Source organism: Schistocerca cancellata, chromosome 5, assembly GCF_023864275.1.
Source record: "Schistocerca cancellata isolate TAMUIC-IGC-003103 chromosome 5, iqSchCanc2.1, whole genome shotgun sequence".
Classification (NCBI taxonomy): Eukaryota; Metazoa; Arthropoda; class Insecta; order Orthoptera; family Acrididae; genus Schistocerca; species Schistocerca cancellata.
The window spans coordinates 200,976,815-200,996,019 of record NC_064630.1 but is presented as its reverse complement, the minus strand read 5'-3'; positions in this window follow the sequence as shown (position 1 = coordinate 200,996,019).

Here is a 19,205-nt window from a genome sequence, read left to right as displayed (position 1 = left end):
CAGTTTCACATTGAATTCTACGGGGCGCGGCGTCGTGGTAAGGTACTGATATCATATTAGGGATTAGCGGAATTCGAAACCCCATCCGGCCATGGTTTCCTTAAATATTGCTTGGATACAATGGGATGCAGTAGCGTAGGTAGTTCACTCAGTGCCCCGTAGAATAACACCGTCATAGATTATAGATGAGTCTCTCTGTGTAACCTTCGAGCCCACTCTATCCTATGATCCAAGGCTATTAACGGGTCGCAAGTTAATTTCACACAATCGGAAGTTACTTAGTGGAAGGGGAAAGGGGGGGGGGGGGTCGCACATAAAGTTAAGTGTGGGAACGTTAAGAAGTGTGACCATGTGACTGGTGCACTACCCAAGCCTCTGTTTCGATTTAAATAAATTGTCGCACGAACGTAAAAATGACAGATATCGAAATAAGTAACCGTGGGGTGGTAAAACAAATAAAATCGCAGAACAGAGGAAAGGCCACTGGACCTGACGGGACAAAAGAACTTGTTCCTCTTTTAGGTGCATTCTACCGTAGGTCGCTGGAGGAGCTAATCATATTAAAAAAAAAAAGGCGCAGGTCATTCTGATTTTCAGGAAGTAACGTTGAACGGACGCACAGAACTATAGGCGTCTATCACTCACATCGACCTGTTGTAGATTTTTGTAACATGTTTTATGATTGCGTATTATGATATTTCTGGAGGCCGAAAACTCTTCTCTGTATCAACATGGGTTCCGGAAACGACGATCGTGTGAAACCCACCTCGCTCCGTACGTTCGTGAGACACATTAAGCAGTGGATACCAGTGACCTGGTTTATGCCGTCTTTCTTGACGTCTGTAAGACGTTCGATACAGTTCGTTACTGCCACCTGTCGAACAAAATACGGGTGTGTGAAATGCCAGAATAGCTGTGTGACTGGAATGAAGAGTTTCTAGGCAACAGAACACAGCATGTCATTCTCAAAGGGAAAAAAAAATCTTCAGACCTGATAGTAAGAACGGGCGTATCCCAAGGAAGGTATTATAGGAACATCAATTTCCACGGTCTTTATAAATGACTTAGTGGATATCGTAGTAAGTTCCAAGAGGCTTTAGTGGATGATGCCGTTGTATACAGAGGAGTCGCAACGCTAGAAGATTGTAATGAAATGTGGGAAGGCCTGCAGAGGATAGACTTTTAGGGTGTGGATTGGCAGTTGACCCTCAACATAAAGAAATATGATGTACTACGCAAAAATAGACAGAAAGTCCCATTATTGTAGATTGAGGAATTGCAGGACAGTAGCTGGAAGCAATCGCATCCATAATGTATGTAGGAGTATGGGTGCAGAGAGATTTAAAGTGGAAAGAGCACATAAAACTATTGGCAGCGAAGACAGGGCCCAAAGTGAGAATCTTCAGGAAATGTAGTCCACTCAGTCCGCAGCTCGTGGTCGTGCGGTAGCGTTCTCGCTCCCACGCCCGGGTTCCCGGGTTCGATTCCCGGCGGGGTCAGGGATTTTCTCTGCCTCGTGATGACTGGATGTTGTGTGCTGTCCTTAGGTTAGTTAGGTTTAAGTAGTTCTAAGTTCTAGGGGACTGATGACCATAGATGTTAAGTCCCATAGTGCTCAGAGCCATTTGAACCATTTTTTTGTACTCCACTCACAAAAGAGGCAGATTACAAAACGCTCGTTTGACCAGAACTTTAATATTGCTCGTCAGACTGGGATGCATAACAAGGAGAATTGACAGAGGAAAGAGAGAAGGTCCTAATGGGAGCATACCATTTAGTTGTAGATTCATTTAGTAAGCGCAAAAGTGTTACGGAAGACAACTCCAGAGGCAGACGCTGAGAAAGAAGCCGTTCTGCATCACTGTGTGATTTGCAGTTACTAGGTCCGGGAGCGTCCGTTCCTAGAAGAGTCAGCCAATATATTGCTTCCTCCTACGGATATATCGCGACGCGACCATGAAGGTAAAACTATAGAGATTCGAACTCACATGGAGGCTTACCAGCAATTGTTTTCCCGCGAACCATTCGCGACTGGAAAAGGAATCTGATTAAGTGGCAGTGGTACAAAAGGAAGCCTCTGCCACACACCGTAAGATGGCTTGAGGACTGTAGATGTAGACGTAGATGCAGATACAGTTTTATCATTATTAACTTCCAATTCAAACTGACGCTCACGCACTTACGAGATGAACCTGTAACGAAAGGAGCTGCTTCTAATTCAATCGTGTCTCCTCTGTTTGGTAAAGTTCATAGACTGAGTTTGAAAACCATTCTGTAGCATAAGATTCAGAACTAGCAAAGTACGTAAGTAAATCACTATGTATGTGACAAGCATTTCAATCCTAACAGTTCAAGTTCGCACTCGTTGCTGTTGTTACAGCACAACTTTCTGTATGGTGTCTTTCCAGGTTGTCACCCAGAGAACCACGAAAATTTGCTAGAAGCGGCATATATGACAATTAGCTTTCAACGTTAATGAACCGCAATTTTTAACCTAAATCGCTTGAGCCACTTTTAATGAGAACACTGTTTTTAATAAGGAGATGATAATCTCTGCACTCTTGTTACTAATTAATATTCTTCTGAAAAATTTGAAAAATGTCATGATTACAGCCTCGAGCTGCTGATGAAACGCTTTATTTACCAACAAGTTCCGGTCGTCAGACTATCATCAGGCTCTTAAAAGCGTCACATTAGGCGAATATGAAACCACTGACGTCACACAGTGAAACCATGAATTTGGTACTGTCTTCACATCGTAATGCAGATAACATCGTCAGTATAGAGGCTGTGCTCGGCAGTGCACTTTTTCGCGTTACGCCAGTAGTCGGCGTTATCCCTGTGCACGCAGTGAGACTGTAGGAAATCATAATCCGCCAGAGCTGCTTTTTTTTAAGTATTTTATTCGGCGCCACAGGTTTCGAGTGATGGCACAAACTCAAGCGATATAAGATTTTGTACCGTACCGTTTGGGAATGAGCCATCGCTCGAAACCGGCAGTGGCCAATAAAATGTAAAAAAGACCACTCTGTTGGACTGTGGTAACAATAGTATGCACTTCCCACGATCTCATGTTTCATATCAATTACTTTTCACGTAACGCCACTCCTTAAACTCCGACCAGCTCAAAAGTCTCACCGTAAGAGTGTGTAAAACTGCCTGCATTGTCCAAATGCCCGCATTGTCAACATTACAGTGCCCTACCATTGTGTGCCAGATTGCCAAAAAACTTGGCGCTAGTAACTACGGTAGACCCACATCTGTTCCAGTCCCTTCACTGGCTTCATTGTGCTGACATTTTTTGTTAGTCTCTCCACTGCTTCTCGGTTTCGTTGTCTCAGAGACGCGGCAAATGGTTTGATGAACCACGGAAAGCCATTTCGCAGTCTTTGCACGCGGCTTGGACTCTTAACGTCTCAGCGAAACTAAGCGGCTACGGGAAGTTACTGAGGCGAGTTGAGCCGAGTGCAGCGAAACGAAAGAGCTCGCTCGGGAGCCGGGCGCAGTTTCCCCTCGCACTGTGCCGAGTCGCGTATTCACAAGGAAGGCGGGGAACAACAACAAACTGCCGTGTATCCATGCGCACATGTTAAGGCGTTCATGCTCTGCTCTGGGTCGGCGTTGGTAGCAATCGACCTAAATGTGGTGGTACCATGTGCTCTTTTACTGAGGAAGACAAACTACACAACTTTCTCTCTTTGTCTCTCTGTCACACACGCTTTCAGTTAAGGATACGCGTGCATGGTATTGTGTGTGTGTGTGTGTGTGTGTGTGTGTGTGTGTGTGTGCGTGTGCGTGTGTAATCAAAAGTGCGAAGTCTTACAGATTATGGTGTGTGTCGCAACATAACGATAAAGTCAGCAGTACAATGAAAGGTCGCTGCACAAAAAAAAAAAAACAAGAAGTAACATTTGGTAAGTTTCCGTTTTAGTATTCCACGTCAGCAACACAATCATCATCATTTGCATACAGAGGATTGCAGTTATTCTCTCTCTCTCTCTACTATGGTGTTCGTACAGCTATCGCCGCATCCCACACACCTGTCGCCATCGTCTTCTTCTACTACTTGTATCCTTATGGCTTTCTTTTCCCCATCTAAACTTCTTCTTCTCCTCCTCCTCCTCCTCCTTCTTTCCTGAGGATGTTACATCAAGATCTTCCTTCGCCATCCTGTCACGTCTCAGAAGAGAGTGTTGCTTGGGACTGGGCGACAGGGTTTGGGGAGAAAGGGAAATAGTCCGACGGCCTAAGTGTAAGGGAGTCTTGGAGTAACTGTGTTATTAAAATGATTGGAATTAGTACTGACTGATGAAGACTGAAAGGTGTACAGCTTCGGGCGTCTTTCAGAGAATACCCTCAACCTAGTATACATTTGCTGTAAATGAGTTGTATCCAAAAAGACCAAGTCTTTACACAGAGACGGTGACTAACCAGCTGTTACATCTATTAAAAGAACCTGTCAGTAGTAACTCCGTCTGCACCCAACTAGAACTCCATCTTTCGGACTACCGCAGATGATTCTGCTCAGCCCTATTGGGGTAATAGCTTCGGCTGTTTCTGACGACACTGCTGTCTCTCCACTTCCACTAGGACCTGCTTGTCCTACCTATCCTTTACTCCTGTCTGTTCTAAGTGCCCCCGCCAGTCCCTGACTTGGCGTAATGTTGAAGGGCCCTCGCCATCTCATTGGCTTTAATTATGCACTATTTTTCAGAACCCGGGTGGAGGGAGGAAGGGTCCGTTGTAAATTCTTGTCCTGGATCTGCTATAGGCTTTACGTGATGTATATGTGCCCCATCCAGAGACTCCCTCTATTATCCATCTCGTACTCTCGCTCTGAAATGATAATTACGGCTTACAGTGTTATTTCTTAAGCGCGGCTGGCGTTCCTGTGGCACCAACAGTTGAAAAGATTCCTTCTTCGTGACTTGAAGATTCTGACATTTTATGTAAACCTGTTGCTGCGCTCTGGTGCTGCATGCCTGCCTCGTAAGTTTTCTCTCCTTATGCTCGAAAAGCTTCCCCCTGTTGTTAACTCTTAAGACTTGGCTGTCATTTCCATGGTTACAAGACAATCTATCATTCGCATTGCATTTCCATATCCGATGAGGTGCCGTTCTTATATTCTATCTGTGACGCATTGCCGTAATCGTTGTCTTCCTTACACGGTCTCGCCGTGACATTCCACACAATATTCTGAGACAGAACATTTCTACAACTCTCAATTTGTTTTTATTTTTCCAGTAAACTCCCAGAACTCGCATCCATATGTCGTTATAAGCTCTACAATACTCCAACAGATCATCTTCTTTACTTTCCAACTTAGCTAGGACGACCATAACAGAGGCTTTAGCTTCTGGACTGCAGCTTACCTATAGGTTTCTCGTTGCTGATTTCCCAGTTATTTGCTCCGTCTTCCGATCGAATATTGCTCAGATATTTAAATTTCTTACATGCCAAATGTGCTGGCCCTCTACTGTTATGTTTCTTATATTCTGCCCTTAAATGTGACGTGTCCTTCTCAATGACAGTAGAACGCTGTCTTATTTTGAAGGATCGACATTTCTGCAGCTGAAGGAAAATCGACGTTAGGTCCTAATCTTTCTTCGTTCCTTGCTTGCCGACCTGAGTGGCCAACCGCTTCTAGGTGCTTCAGTCTGGAACTGCGCGACCGCTGCGGTCGCAGGTTAGAATCCCGCCTCGGGCATAGATGTGTGTGATGTCGTTAGGTTAATTAGGTTTAAGTAGTTCTAAGTTGTAGGGGACTGATGGCCTCAGCTGCTGAGTTCCATAGTGCTCAGAGCCATTTGAACCATTTGAACCATTCTTGCTTACAAGATCACTATCAACAGTCAGCTTATCATGTATCTCATTTTCTGATCCAGGCCTTACTAACGTTACCCATTTCGTCGTCTTGCTTGTGAGAGATGTAACAGTACAGACTCGGTACCTCAGATGAGTGCATTTGAATTATTGTGTCGTCTTTCTGTTGTTGTTGAGTGTGGAAAACAAGGATCACGAAAAATCATCTCTAATAACAAAGGGGGTGGTGAGCTTAACTTCCCTATTTTACGAATGTGCGCCATGAACTGTCCCATGCTCGCCAGAAAGATTTGCAACTGAACGCAGGACATCGGCTCAGTACCTGGTGAACAGGAAATTCGCGCTGTCTTCTGTCTTCCCCTTGATGACTAGATAGTGCCTCTGGAAATTTCTTCCATCGATAGCATTCAAACCAGCTGCCTGCGAGTTGAACGGCAACCCGCAAGCGCGCTTCAGTGAATTCAGTTATAGATGTGGATTTCAGGTGAAATCATTAAATGATTATAAAGGTTCGTTAGAATTACGTCTACTACGCTTTTACTGTCATATCCCTGACTTCACGTCGGGGCAGGGATATGCTGTTGCCTTGCTGTAGAATTTCATTTAATTTGTGAACCTCCCAAAAACTTCTTCATTCAGTTTTACAAACTTTGGGAAATACGCCACCGCCTGTGGTTTTGAAGTAATATGGAAGGATTCTCAACTCCGAAGACCTGTTTCGGGTCTACTACCATCAGGTAATCGATTATAGAAAGAAGGCAATGGAGAAGCCGTAAATCTTGATACTTGCTGTGGGACGACTTAATTCCGCGGGAGGGGAACTTTTTTCCCATCTGTTCGATGCGTTTTAATCTCCACCGCGGATCTGGTTCTACGGGCGTGGTCGGCCTGAAATTACCCAGGTCCCGAAGCGGTGTCTGGGGCAGAAGAATTAAGTTATTACGAAATTAGTACCTGTGAGCCAGTCGCCGCGTGAGTCCACGCCGCCCGCAACTTATGCGGCATCACTCCTTCCCGAGGGGCAACGCTGCGAGCATCCAGGCAAATTCCCGGTATATCCAGTAACGAAAACTCCTGAACGCACAGAGATTTCAGACAGAAAAATTAGTGTAACGCAAACCAGTGCAAAATTTCTTTGCCTCGTAATTTTTGTACCTTAATGCGGAACGATGAAATAGCTGCTGGTGGCATTATTGCAACGTCTTTTGAAAATTTAAGGTTTTCGATAATAATGTATCAGCTGGTGCATATTTATACCTCGATTTGAGCTGCCTGAGTGGCTTAGTAATTAAAATATTGGACTCCTATTGGGTTGGGGCTCAAATTCAACTTCAAAGATCCTGATTTATGTTTCCCGCAGTTTTTCTAAACTATTTCTCATGAATACCACAATAATTCCCCCAACAAGAGGACGGCCAATTCATTCCCACGTCTTTATCCGATCCTACCTAACCAGCGTTCCTTCTGTGATGACCTCTTTGTCGTCGGGAGACTAACTTCAAAACTCTTGTATATTTTTGTTAACGCATTGTATATTACGCGTACGCCTATGCCTACTCTATCCAGCATTCCACTGCTTCACATTAGTATTTCGTAAAACTATTCAGCAGGGGTGCTCACTACATGGAGTCCCGATGTGGTGCATCTTCATCTATCATGGCGACGGTTGCGTTGGCAAATGATGCAACGCAAAGTCTTAGCAGATCAGCGATGAGTGAGAGACAGATGACGAAAAAACTTTTTCTGGGTTCTTCTTAACTGTTCGGTCTCACCTCTCTGTACATTCTAGAACATCATGTTTGGTCCATCTTGTGGTATACATCGGACCCACATGTTATTCCACCAAAGTCGGGGGATTGTCACTCGCCATTTAGTCTCCATACTTCCTTTCAATTTATAGGCGATTGTCTTTAGTCTCGACAGTTCATTACATTTCTCCTGGACAAAAAAGACCTAGCGCATTACGTTGCTGCTCAAGTATCATGTATCTTTTGGTAAACATGGAGTGCCTCCTTTGTCATCTCAAGCAGTACATCTCTGCAGGGGGTATGTAGGATACGGAAGACCAGACCAGGCTTTAACTGTACGCTCAGCGTCTCGTCTCCTGGTCACTTTAGAATCGAAGCATTTGGGGTCTGGTGCTACAGAAGAATGTTGGAAATTAGTTGGAATGGTAAGGTACAAAATGAGGAGGGTATCCGCAGAATCGGCGAGGTAACGAATATATAAAAAAAAACACGGATAAGGAGAAGGGACAGGATGATTGGACATCTGTTACGAAATCAGAGAATGACTTCCATGGTACTAGAGGGAGCTGCAGAGGGTAAAAATTGTAGAGGCAGACAGAGATTGGAATATATCCAACAAATAATTGAGATCGTAGTTTGCAAGCGGCACTCTGAGAAGAAAAGGAGAGAAATTCGTGGCAAGCCGCATCAAATCAGGTAGAAGACTGATGACTCAATCAGTCTGTCTCTGGCTACAAATAGTTGTGAATCATGTGACGTACGGCGAGAAAAAGAGCTGACGGCGATTTTCTGTCTGAATTGACAAAGGATATATGGTATTTTGTGGCTACCTTGCTGAAGACAGGCATCTTAATAGATATTTCCTTTTTTATTTTCGTGTTTGATGTGTGGATTTTACTGGAACATGTTGACAATGAAAAGGCTAAGATATATCTCCGGCCTCTGGAGGTAGAGCTCATAGACCAACCTTGAACGCCCAGTGCAACTTTTTATTTTTACTTCAAAGTACATGGTATGCTCAGCTTTGGCCTGCAATATCTCCTACTTAAAAAGCGGAAGACTGACTATAAAGAATACATACTATACATATACATACATACATATACATACATACTATAAAGAATACATACAGTGTGATTCAAGAAAATATGCAAATATTTTAATATGTTATTTTACAAGTAAAAGTAAAGAAAAAAGTTCGTATAGACATAGGTCCGCAAATGTTTAGTTACGGAGTTACGGCTAATAACAGATTTTGCCTGAAATTTAGCTACTTCGCTAATATGAAGCCATCGCGAAACTGTACGAGGTTAAGGTAAAGTACTATTTCCATTTATTTTGTTGTTATTGATCTGGTGAATCTAAAAAGACATGTCCCAAACGTGTATCTGTAGTAGTTTTCCAGAACGTGTATCTTTGTAATTCACACTCTTTTGTTTGTTCTGCACTGTTGCACTAATGTTAACTTGGCACTGTTTTAACTGGTGCTGCCTGTCTGGTGAAAACTGCAATTATGCTACTGTAGCACTTTTGTTACTACTGTTGGCTGTATGGCCTTTGTTGCCCAAAGCCGTAATAAATAAACAAATGAATGACAACAACTGCAGAACAGTAAAAGGTGAAAATGTTGTATTGCTACTGAACTGTCATAAAACTCATTACATATTTTATTCAAAGGGAGTCATGATTTATAGATTATGCATTAGTTAATTACAATTATTAGATCTCTAGTTGTACGTTACATACCAAATTAAGTACAAAATATCTTGTTTAATACCCTACTGCATTCGTAATTTTACAAGCGTTTAGTAATCTAGGGGCCGACCGGTTCTAGGCGCTTCAGTCTGAAACCGCGCGACCGCTACGGTCGCAGGTTCGAATCCTGCCTCGGACATGGATGTGTGTGATGTCCTTACGTTAGTTAGGTTTAAGTAGTTCTAAGTCTAGGGGACTGATGACCTCAGATGTTAAGTCCCTCAGTGCTTAGAGCCATTTGAACCATTTGAAGTAATCTAGGATTAACGAAACATAAAATGACCTGCAGCAGAGGCGAAAGAGTGGTGAGGTTTAATAAATATTAGATCGCTGCACGATATGGGACCTAGAAGGCAGTCAGTCAGTGCTCATAGTTCACAGTTTGTACACCTCCAACTGTGGCCTGCAATCCACCTTACGTTATGTGGCGGGGGGGAGAGGGTACTTCACCTACCGCTCTCATTTTCCTCCTTCACAAATCTATTCGTGAATGAGTGGTGCGTGGAAAGAACTAGTGTGGCTAAGTATCCTTAGAAGTTGTAATACCGCTGACTTTCTCGCAGTGGCAATTTTGAGAGATTTATATGTGGAAGGAAGTAATATGCTGCCTGACTTATTGGAACGTGCACGCTCAGAATTCTCACAGTAATTATCCTTTTGATGCTCAACACGACGTATTCTTTGAGTCCAAACGGCTGCCACCTGAGATATGTGCTCGACACTCATGAACAAGCATGTGAAAAGGCGTAGCCGGCCGGTGTGGCCGAGCGGTTCTAGGCGCTTCAGTCTGGAACCGCATGACCGCTACGGTCGAAGGTTCGAATCCTGCGTCGGGCATGGATGTGTGTGATGTCCTTAGGTTAGTTAGGTTTAAGTAGTTCTAAGTCTAGGGGACTGATGACCTCAGATGTTTTAGTCCCATAGTGCTCAGAGCCATGTGAACCATTTGAAAAGGCTTCCACTGTGTGGCTGGACGACGGGATTTAACAGAAAATGGTAGTTGGAACTACAAGCGTGGGGCGTGCGGGACATTCCATTTCGGAAATTGTCTGAGAATTCAATATTCCGAGATCCGCACTGTTAAGACTGAGCCAAGAATACCAAATTGCAGGCATTACCTGTCACCACGGACAGCACATTGGCCGACGTCCTCAGTTAACGACCGCGAGCAGCGGCGTATGCGTAGAGTTGTCAGTGCTAACAGACAAGCAACACTACGGGAAAAAAACAGCAGAAATTAGTGTGGGACGTAAGATAAACGTATGCGTTGGAGCAGGGCGGCGAAATTTGGCGTTAATATGCTATTGCAGCAGACGGCCGCCGGGAGTACCTTTGCTATCAACACATCACTGCCTGCATCTCCTTACCTGGTACTCGTGACCATGCCAATTGGTCCCTAGACCATTGGAAAACGGTGGTGTTGTGAGTTGGCTCCCAATTTCAGTTGGTAAGAGCTCATGGTAGCGTTCCAGTGTGGTGCAGACCCAGCGAATCCACGGACCCAAGTTGTCAACAAGGCACTTTGTAAACCGGTGGTGACTCCATACTGGTGTAGGCTGTGTTTACATGGAATGGCCTGGGTCCTCCGGTGCAACTGAACCCATCATTGACTGGAAATGGTTATTTTCGGCTATTTGGAGACCATTTGCAGCCATTCACGGACTTCATGTTCCCAAACAACGATGGAATTATTTATAGATGACATTGCGCCATGTCACCGGGCACCAATTGTTCGCGATTTGTTTGAAGAGGAAAGATCTGGCCACCCAGATCGCCCGACATGAACATCATCGAACAGTTATTGGGCACAATCGAGAGGCCATTTCGTGCACAAAATCCTGCAGCTGGAACACTCACGACATTGTGGACGGCTGTAGAGGTAGCATGGCTAAGTATTTCTGTAGGGGACTTCCAGCGACTTATTGAGTGCATTTCACGTCGAGTTGTCCGCAGCTCGTGGTCTCGCGGTAGCATTCTCGCTTCCCGAGCACGGCGTCCCGGGTTCGATTCCCGGTGGGGTCAGGGATTTTGACCTGCCTCAAGATGACTGGGTGTTATAGTGTCGCCTTCATCATCATCATTCATCCCCATTACGGTCGGAGGAAGGCAATGGCAAACCACCTCCGCTAGGACCTTGCCTAGTATAGCGGTGCGGGTCTCCCATATCGTCCCCTACGCTCTGTCAAGGAGTATGGGACTTCATCATGACATCGAGTTGCTGCACTACGCGGGCGAAAGGAGGCCCGACAAGATATTAGAAGTTATCCCGTGACTTTTGTCACCTCCGTGTACTCTCTAATAACAAGGGAACCTCCTGATCGCACCCCCCACAGATTGAGTTATAAGTTGTCACAGTGGATAGGCTTTGAAAAACTGAACACAGATCAATCGAAAAAACAGGAAGAAGTTGTGTGGAACTATGAAAAAAATAAGCAAAATATATAAACAAAGTAGTCCATGCGTAATGTAAGCAACATCAAGGATAGTGCAAGCTAAGGAGCGCCGTGGTCCCGTGGTTAGCGTGAGCAGCTGCGGAATGGCAGGTCCTTGGACGTCTGTGTTCACCGTAATAAGTTTAGTGTCTGTGTTTTGCGACCGTACCGCAAAACCGTGCGATTAGTAGACGAAACGACGTGCCTCTCCAATGCGAACCGAAAACATTTGATCGCAAGGTCATAGGTCAACCGATTCCTCCACAGTAAAACACGTCTGATATATTCTATACGACACTGGTGACGGCATGTGCGTCACATGACAGGAATATGTTGTCGACCCACATAACCTGTACACTTGGCGAATGGGTAAAAAGATTCTTCTACCTTGCCCGATTTAGATTTTCTTGTGAATGTGATAATCACTCCCAAAAAATTGATGAAAACATAAGAGTTTGTCACATAAACTGCAACAAATGAATACAACAGTTTTCCCTGTGCTCTGTCAAAACATATGTTTTTAACGTTTTCAAATTTTTCCGTTTGTAGACCGTCAAATCCTGCATATGTCCAAGCAAATCTGAACATGTCCCGGAATTTTGGAGAGCGAAGTTCATTATGTGTGGATGCCTGAACTTTGATAATTCTCTGAAAATAAAAAATGAAGCTTTTCACTCGAGGGAGTACTTGAACCAAGGATCTCTCCTTTCGGAGCTGCTCACGCTAACCACGGGACCACGACGCTCCTTAGCTTACACTATCCTTGATGTTGCTTATCTTGCGCATGGACTACTCAGTTTGTATATTTTGCTAATTTTTTTCATAGTTCCACACAACTTCTTCCTGTTTTCTCGATTGATCAGTTTTCAGTTTTTCAAGGCCTATCCACTGTGACAACTTATAACTAAATCTGAGGGGGGTGCGATGGGGAGGTTCCCTTGTAAGTACGGACTCGATGGATCACACCTTGCGCCGACAAGGAGTAGCCTCCGCCAAAGCACAGTGACAAGCTGGCCAGGGCAGTGAAAGCGGGGACCGTCTTCCGCGGGCGTCGGCGGCAGCGGCAGCGGCTGCTGGGCACGGAGTGGCATTTCGGAAAAGTCAAGGCGGCCGGCATGGAAATGAGAGTGCGAGTGGAAAGGCGCGAGCCGCGAGCTGTTGTGGCCGGCCCGATGGCGCGCTCGATTGCCCGCAACAGCGGACTGCGGCGAGGCGCGGCGCGGCGCGCATAACGTAACAAGGTGGGGCGGCCCGGGCCCGCATCTGATGCCGGCTAATTCGTAACACGCGCCGCGCCGCGCAGGCCGCTGTCAGCTGATAGCATCTCCGCTGCCTCCTCCCCGCTCTTCGTAGCTACTTAGCGCCCTCACGGCCGCCCGAGGACAAGCGTACGCGTGTCAGCGAGCGGCCTAAGGCCGTAATTACCAGCTCAGAGTGGTCCACACGTTGCAGGCTTGCTGGAACTTACCACCGAAGCAGGCTGCTGTGCAAACCTTAGGGGCGAAAATAACTTTCGCACAATGTATCACTGCCAAGTAACATAGCTCGATGACACATACGTAGAAACAATTGACACTATTACAAAAGCTGTGCCACGTAGGAGGCTTTGCGACTGTTCTAGTAAATATACGTAAATCTGTAGTGAAGTTGGCTAAGTCGCATTAAAAAAATCATGCAGCATATGAAGAATGACTTTTGTAATCACAAAACGTTTCGAAATTATTTCCACCTTCAGATATTCAAGCGCAGATGTATCACAAGGACAAGAGCGTTACCAGTTGTGTACGTAACATGATATGATAGACAGTCATGACAGTTCGTCATCTCATGTTCGTGCACAACTGACAACGCTCTTGTCCTTGTGCTACATTTCCGCTTGGATTTCTGAAGATGGAAATAATTCCGAAACACGTTACGCATACATCGCGATCAAAAAGTCGTTAGCCGGCCGGAGTGGCCGTGCGTTTCTAGGCGCTGCAGTCTGGAACCGCGCGACCGCTACGGTCGCAGGTTCGAATCCTGCCTCGGGCATGGATGTGTGTGGTGTCGTTAGGTTAGTTAGGTTTAATTAGTTCTAAGTTCTAGGCGACTGATGACGTCAGAAGTTAAGTCTCATAGTGCTCAGAGCCATTTGAACCTGCGCTATTAGGTGCTGCCGCACAGTGTCACCCATAAAAACTGACAAGGTGCTATTAGGGCTCGCATTCTGAGGGCTCCATACAAACTTAATTACCGTCCTGGGAAGTCCAAGATGTTGGAGAATGTTTCAGAGTTTGAAGTCGGACAACAAATAACAAGAGAAATATTTTTTTTCGAGCACAATAATTGAAAATTAACAATTTTCTCATTTTTTCTTTACTTGTGCTGTCAAATTTTGCTTCCTGCGAAATTTCATGGCTCTAGATCAACGGAAAGTACACAATAGGTTTTAATGTGGAGTTTGCGGTTACCAAAATATATAACATAATTGATCGTATCTTCGTTTACGGTGACTTAAAAGCTTACATTTGTTACACCACCAGGAGGCCATACACCTTAGTATGTACGAGGGTCACTCCAAAAGAAATGCACACCATTTTTTTTTAAATCCATCTTTTATTCTACATGTCTGAAAGTTTTACAGTGTGTAGATACATGCTTTAGGAACAATATTTTCATTTCTTCACATAATTCCCATCCCTCTCAACTGCCTTACCCCATCTTGGAACCAGTGCCTGTATACCCACACCGGTAAAATTCTGGACCAACCTGTTGGAGCCAATGTTTGGCAGCGTACACAAGGGAGTCATCATCTTCAAACCTAGTTCCACGAAGAGAGTCGTTCAGTTTCCCTGTATCACATGGATCTAGGTCAGGACTGTAAGGCGGGTGTTTCAGTGTTGTCCATCCGAGTTTTCTGATCGCTTCCATGGTTTTTTGACTGACATGTGGCCGTGCATTATCGTGCAACAGCAAAACATCCTGCTTTTTCCGATGTGGTCGAACACGACTCAGTCGAGCTTGAAGTTTCTTCAGTGTCGTCACATATACATCAGAATTTATGGTGGTTCCACTTGGCATGATGTCCACAAGCAAGAGTTATTCGGAATCGAAAAACACCGTAGCCATAACTTTTCCAGCAGAAGGTGTGGTTTTGAATTTTTTTTTCTTGGGTGAATTAGCATGATGCCATTGATTGCCTCTTCGTCTCTAGGGAAAAGGTTATGGAGCCATGTTTCATCAACTGTCACAATTCTTCCAACAAATTCATCCCCACCACTCTCGTACTGTTCCAAAAGTTCGCGGCGTACTTTTTTTCTTGTTTCGTTGTGAGGCACTGTCAACATCCTGGGAACCCACTTGGCACAAACCTTTTTTGACGCCAACACTTTCAGTATTCTGAAAACACTTCCTTCCCCTATCCCAACGTAGCGTGACAATTCGTTCACTGTGATGCGTCTGTCAGCAGTCACCAATTCTATAATTCCCTGCACATTGTCTGGAGTGTGTGCAGTACGAGGCCTGCAGCTTCGAGGACAAACCTCAATACTACCGTGCCCACTTTCATTACGTAACCTGCTTGCCCACCGACTAACTGTACTGCGATCGACAGCAGCATATCCGTACACCTTTTTCAACCTCTTGTGGATGTTTCCCACTGTCTCGTTTTCACAGTACAGGAACTTTATGACAGCACGTTTGTTCTGACGAACGTCAAGTGTAGCAGCCATCTTGAAGACATGCTGTGACGGCGCCACTCACGGGAACAAGTTGAACTAAGTTTGAAAACAAGCGGGAAGGGTATATGTACACACTAGTGTGCATTTCTTTTTGAGTGACCCTCGTAACGTAAATTTAAACTTGACACGTCTTCCCGTTTCTTAGAGAGGGTTTGTAACAGATCAGACAGACGGACAGGCAGGCGGACAACAAAGGGATCCTTTTAAGGGTTTTGCCGATCGAGGTACGGAAGCCCGAAGATGAAGTGGCGGCGAAAGGCACTCCGGAAAAGTTGACTGTAGGGAAGAAGAACAGTGGCAGTAACGTTAACCGCTGAGTGTACCATGTTCAAAGATTTCTTCACAACACTGGACCACCAAAACGATGATCCTGTATGCATGACGTACCCTAAACAGGCGAGAGGGGAAGGTGTAATCCAGCGAACCTACTATTTGAATAATGTTGTAATGATACTAGCCTCCAGTATAATTATTAAATAAATTAGTTGAAGATACAAGTGAGTTTAATTCTATGCGTTGGGCTCTCAGTTTGCTGTACGGGGAAGTGGTACAGCTTAGAGGTCGGTCGTCTTAAAACAGCCGCGCATATTCCCGGAATTTTCCCAGCAGGCCAGAGTATTGGTTCTCCTGGATGGCTATCCTAGAGATTGCGCTACGTACTGCGTCAGGAAATCAGGAAACAGAGATAATTTGTCATACATCACTAATTACAGAAAATGAAAAGAAGGAAACTACAAATTAACATCACCAAGTGTTGAAAAGTAGCTGTCGGTGATTCTCTTACCACCTGCCGAAGATTCGCTTACCCTTCCAGCTGAGACGTCGTAAAGTTCACTTCTCATGCTGGCTTCACTGCTAGTGGAAATTTGGTGGACAGCAGGTGATAGGCAGGATGGTTTTCTGTCTTGATAATTCGTAGCGGTGTTGGAAACCATTTGTTTCCCGCAAAGATCAGTCTCCATTAACGTTCCAGCTACGACGGTGAGATGTTGGTGCATAGACCTACTATGAGACATATGTGTTTTTACCAGCAAGGCATTTTAGGGGCCGAAATATGCAGTACAGTTTTTTTATTATGCTAAAGGTATTGGTAATGTTTGATTAATAAACATAAATATAATATCTAGTGTATTTTTTATCGAGGCGTTCACACTCCAGTCGACCGGGCGAGTCTTAATGTAATTGTCGTATTTCGAACCAGCCTTCTATCGTTGCATGTCAACTGCTCACTACAGCGGCAACCTACATATAAGTATACTTACTCAGGCAGCATACTTCCCTACCAGAGCAACGGTATCCCGCAGTTACCAGAATAGACCGAACAACAAGCACTTCCATCGATCAACATCCCTCTCCCCCCTCCCCCCCCCCTTATCACTATCCTGTAATGTAACCACCTTACCGGTCCTAGCTCTGACCAATTTCTGCGTCACTCGTCGATAGTCGAGCGCCGTGGCTCCATAAACACTTTAGGTAATCTTGGAGCCAACGCGACGGCGCGTCATCGCATTGCTATACGCTATTAGTTGGACGTTTTGGTCACGTGGTGAACTGCAAGAGTAGATTTCCCAAGCATGTAAGTCACCAGCGTCATGAAGCATTTACTTGTAGTTTCAACTGAACGTTAAACTGTCTTTAATTCTGCAGCAAATGCTACTTACGGTGCGAAACGCAGAAACCCTTGTTACATATCCAGGAGTACAGTGGGAATCGGGTCCAATAAGTGCAGTGACCTTTCGAAACTTTTATTGATCACCCAAGAAATTAAATAAAAATTTGAAACACGGTAAAATTTAAGCATTTCTTGAACCATCAATCAAATCCTTACTACCACAATTAGTGTTTATGTACATAACGCATAACTTGAATTACTCTTGTAACCTTCTCAAGTCACAGTACAATCAAAGCAAGTGGACGCCTTAGTTGTATACAATGCACGCCGCCGGAACCAAGCCGATACAAGTAATACAGATGATTTCGCAATAGGTTCATCTGAAAGGGAAACTATATTAAAACATTACCACACAAACATTAGTAACAATTATCTTTGCTCATAATGCCGGCGCTTTCCACTTTAAAACCCGTAGCTTAATTAACCAAGAAATTAAAAGTATCTCTAGTTAAGAATTTGCTTTTAACAGTGCAAAGATGAATTCTAGCAATTAAGCCAGATACTAGCTACACTAGTCGTTACAACATTAATCAAACAACAGAATCTTAAGGAGAAATGGCAGCGCTATTTCAGCCTTTAGGCACAGTTCTCAACAGTCACTTGCAGCACATTAACAAACAGTCTGACAAAAGAACCAGTAAAAGATCAAGTGACCTCACTCAGCTTTATTACACATCATGATATAGGCTTGGTGCGAGCGTATCTACACCCTAGCGATTGCGTGCGCACATGTAACAAACAGGCTGGCGATTTGGCCCCAACCAATAGAACGCGGTAGCTCCAACGAACTAGCACAAGACAATAACGTAAAGATATTAAATCCACTGTCTGAAAGCACTTCCAACAAACACTGACGCACTTAATTAATAATAACTATCTGCTCAACACAAATTTCGTATGGTGGCTCCGCATTTCTTGTAATATGCAGATCGTCTAAAAAGCCCAGGCAAGGTACGATGGACAGCAATAATGTTCACCAACAATCCCACAATGCGTGTCCAGTTGCTCACCTCAGTTGTACAGTATCGGGGCTTTAAAACATTAGGATCAATATATGCATCGGCCAAATCATCATCGGATTTCAGCTATATAAAATGCTTCCAATACATATGGCATACCGTCCGTCAGCCAACTCCTTACGTTTCTCTTTTAACAGTGTCTATTATGTCGTACCAATCGCTGCTGCTAGTCGTCCAAGTGTTTCTCACACTTCGTTCCAAAAGACTCCGTGCCCATCGTCTCTTCCCGCCACCGCCTCCCGATGTGACCACATGCTTCTCCATCCCTCCATATCCGCATCCAGTGACGCCTCTGGGCTGAGGATGACACTGCGGTCGGTCGGTACCGTTGGGCCTTCATGGCCTGTTGGGGCGTAGTTTAGTTTTTATGAAACACGTATGAACTTTGGCTGTCACTCTTGGCACGAGCCTTAAAAGCCACCGATCGGTGGCTCCGATCAAATATGTGCTTGGGACCAACGGAACATCTCCGAATAACATACGCGAACACGGAAACGATCGATTCCGCTGGAGCTAAGCACAAATTGAGTGCGAGATAGCAAGCACTTAAACAGTGAAACGTATTAGATTGTAACGTGTCGAAATTTCTAGACTGATAGAATGACCGTCACTCATTTGTGAGTAACAATGTATGACGTGTGGTGCCTGGTAGCTCCTGGATTATCAGCGGCGATGTGGTCGCCTGGTTAACGCTGGACGCCTCAGACGTGCCGGCCTCGCGCCTGGTTCACATCTTCGAAGGAAGTCGAACGCAGTGTCTGTGGGAACGGATGGGAAAGAGATCGCTGGACCGTTCACCAGCTCGCTTCGCTACATTACGCAAACACAGAGGCTCCGAGAAAGTCGCCGGTATCCGTTTCGCTTTCGAAAGCGTAGCAGACATCTTCTCTGCCGCTACTGGAACGAACAAAACGATAAATGATGTAGTTTGCCACCTGCTGTGAAAAGTTCACAACGCTGACGAGCTTTTACTGTAGGCTACTTCTGTGCATCCGCTCTGATCAAGTGGAAAGAACATTGTGAACAGTCAGCAGATA